Source organism: Neomonachus schauinslandi, chromosome 4 (assembly GCF_002201575.2).
Source record: "Neomonachus schauinslandi chromosome 4, ASM220157v2, whole genome shotgun sequence".
NCBI classification, from domain to species: domain Eukaryota; kingdom Metazoa; phylum Chordata; class Mammalia; order Carnivora; family Phocidae; genus Neomonachus; species Neomonachus schauinslandi.
The window spans coordinates 50,595,483-50,599,220 of record NC_058406.1 but is presented as its reverse complement, the minus strand read 5'-3'; positions in this window follow the sequence as shown (position 1 = coordinate 50,599,220).

The following is a 3,738-nucleotide window of genomic DNA, read 5'->3' as shown; positions in this document are numbered from 1 at the left end:
GAGGATTATTATAATTCTCCAACATGTTTCTTAGTTTTTAGTTTATTTCACATCATGCTTTCTAACCTTCGACAACAAATATTGTTGTACCATGAAGACAGCAAATCCAAACAATTACATATGTAGTCCGAAGACAGCAAATCCAAACAATTACATATGTAGTCCAAAGGCATACACAAGAAAATCAATATTTGACATCTTTGCAACTCCCTCTTTGCTGTAGTGTTCAATAGCTCTTATTCATTATACACTTATATCTCTTTCAGATTCGCCTTTGTCACTGGAAACCCATTTTTTTTTCTCCTTTGACTTCCACATAACTTCTTTGCCCTGTACTTTTACAGATGCCTTCTGGCTATAAATACTAATGAAATCTCTTTGCTTAATTCAATTTTGCTGGTACACTTACAGTTATGACCTAACTTTCCCACGAGAGAGACTGATTGAACATTCTACTACCTTATGGATGGGAGCAAACATTCTTACAGAACTGGACTGACAATTTCCATAATTATAGAATTCACAGCCTAATGACCTTAAAAAACAATAAAAAGATCTCTTGTTAATTCCATTTCTGTTACTGACATTCAAGATATTTCATTTTTCACGGGACAACAAATTTACTTTTTTATTTTCCAAAGAGCAGTCTATCCTTTCCCCCCAGATTAAATTTTCTGAATATTGAAGTATTCCATTGAATATTTAGCATTTCTTTGTCTTTTAAAAGTTAGAATATTTATGATCCTTAGAATGCGTTTGACTGATTTATAGCAATCAATTATAAGAGTACGTTTTCAAATAGCCCTTTTAAAAATGAAGAATAGAATAATTAAAAAGATCACAAGTCCTCCCTTGCATATAATTATTTCATTATTTCATTACAGTGCAGAAATTATTTTTGCTGACTGTGAGCAATTTTAATTGAGCGAGATCTGTGTTAATATACGATAGCAAGCAGTTCTTCCTAGAAATAAGATCACTAATTGCCTAAATTTTTATTCAGTACAGTGAGTCTTATGAGTCACATTGCAATATAAACCTAATCACTAGGTAGAGTGGGTACAATACCTTTTCTGTAGTATAGATATCCTAAAAGCAATTTATTCCTTCAACAGGTTTATTGCCTTTTTAAGCATTTGTTTTGTAGAAAATTCTTAATCTATCCAGTTATCACAAAAAACTATGATAATGAAACATTAAAATTCAGACTCAAAGTCTATTAAAGCTAGCATAAATAAGCAAAGCTAAAACACAGCATCTTTCATTCTTCTTAAATACCAAAATGCTTAGCATCCTAGTATATATTCTGGAAGCTTTTGGCTTACAAATAAAGACTGCTCCTCAGATATGGAAATCTTGAGAGTAGAAAGATAGCCTGCTATTAAGTGAAGTTAAATTAAATGTTAATAATAATCATACTGTTGCAAAAATTTAATATTCATCATAAATGTTATTGTATCTTTGGCATATCTAAATATTTTATATGTATCTGAGATATTTTCTTCCCAATAGTATTTTACATATATTTGTTATTATGAGAGAATGAATAAATTATAATAAAATCAATCAGAACCATTACCTTAATAACATAAACTGTTTTGGTAAAATGTGAGTAAACATTTAAAAAAACATATTTGTTCTTATGTATAGTTTAGTATTGAATATACTGTTGAGGGTTTAACTTAGACCTTAACCAAAAAGTACTGTATTTGAGTGTTTTCTTAGTTTATGTATATAATTTTTGAAAGTGGAAACAAAATATTTTGAAAACTCAGTAGTATTTATTGGTAAACCCATTTGTTCATTTAACAAATATTTAGTAAGCCCTGTATGTGCTAGATGTAATTCTAATGTGCCAATACTTCTTTCCTGAACCCTTCCAAGAGAAGTGTTAACATATTTGCCTTCTTTGCTTGGATTCAGGTATGTTTGCTGCTAAATGGGGAAGTTGACCAGATTGGTATGTAACCACCAATGTAGAAATTACAGAGTTGTTTACAGTTCTAATTTCTAGACTTCAATATTTAATGTGTTAGCAGTGACTAAAACCTTTTGGAAATCTCTAAGAAATGAGTTACTATTGTGAAGAGAACAATTTTTTTTATTTAGAGCTTTTTTCATTGGAAGTCAAGAATTATGTGTGTTTTGAAGGGTAAAATAAACTATTGGCTATAGAAAGAGGCTTTCTTATGGTGAAGAATTCCATAGTGCAGTGGGAAGGTGATGTGACCTAGAAGAATAACCAGACTGTTCAGAGTCCTGGGTTCTGCACTGCTTGTTGTTAACTAGATGTAAGACTTTGGGCAAGTCTTGAAACCTCACTGGACCTTGTTTCCAGATCTGGAAAATGTGAATAATACTTACTCTGCCTGCTCATAGGGATCCTGTCATGATTAAATAGTAGCTTCCTCATTTGTAAATTGAGTTACAAGTTAGAGCACTTCTTAACCTGGGGGCAGTCCAAGAATCCCTTTGAAACTATGTAGATATGTGTGTATATGTTCATTTGTACATCTTTCTGGGTAGGAGGTCTGTAGCTTTTGTCAGATTCTCAAATAGGCAGGCGACCCAAAGAAGGTTAAGAAACACTGGATTTGAGAATCTCTAACATCCTTTCTTCTCTTAAATTCAAATTTCATTCTTCCTCTCTGAATAATATATACGGAAGCACTTTGAAAGACTGCTAAACAAATGCAAAGTATCATTCTCCATCTCTCTTTATGGATCTAGCCTATGTAAAAGTCATAGCCTTACTTGAAAAGGTGATATTATATTATGTTGCATGGATTATTGAATAAACATATTGCCTGGGGGAATTCCTCAAATACAAGGTTCAGTATTGGACCCTTAGGAGAGTTAGAGTGTGTCACAGAGGCTCAGAGAAAGTAGAAGGAAATCTAGGTGAGAGTGCAAAATATTTTAACATAGGTTCAGTGTAGTTTAGTGGGGAGGCTTTAAACTAGTAATTAAACTAGCATGTGGCTATTGATCTAGTTCTAGTCTAGATTATGACACTCATAGCTGTGTCTCAATTTCTTCTACTCTAAAATGATTTTACAATTCATGCCTCACAGGATTTGGGGAAAATTAAGCTAGTTAGATTAAATTAGTATAGGTGAGAGTGTTTTTAGTCAATGGTACAGTGTTACATAAAAGCAAGGAGTTCTCCCTTCAGAGGAGGAAATTCCCACTATTCAGAAATACCTGATAATGGAGGGGAGGTAAGTTAGGGAAGGCACATTGAGTTAGAGTACCCTTCACCACAATGAAACAAACCTGCATAGGCAGAAGGTTTTTTATCTAAGAAATAGTTGACATGGGTTTCGGTCTCCTCTTTTTTTTTTTTTTTCTTTTCTTTTCTGGATTTGCATCAGAACGGAGTAAAAAGAACACTAGGTTCTAGAGCTTGTTTGCTTTCTTACTAAGAGTGAGTGTGAGTTCCTAGATAGAAGGCAGGGATGGGGTTTCATGAATTTTCATATTCACAGCCCTATGCAGGTACTCAATAAAGTCTATTCCATTGAATGCCCTTGGGCGGGTTGCCTTCTCTAAGCAATGTTTCCTCTGTTTGTAGGGACGATAATAATTAAAAAAAAACAACCCAGGCCACCGTTTATTGAGTACTCTGTACCAAGTACTTTACACATTATTTTGTTCTAGCCTGACAGCAACCCTGTGAAATATATCCCCATTTAAAAATGAGGATTCTGGGGCGCCTGGGTGGCTCAGATGGTTAAG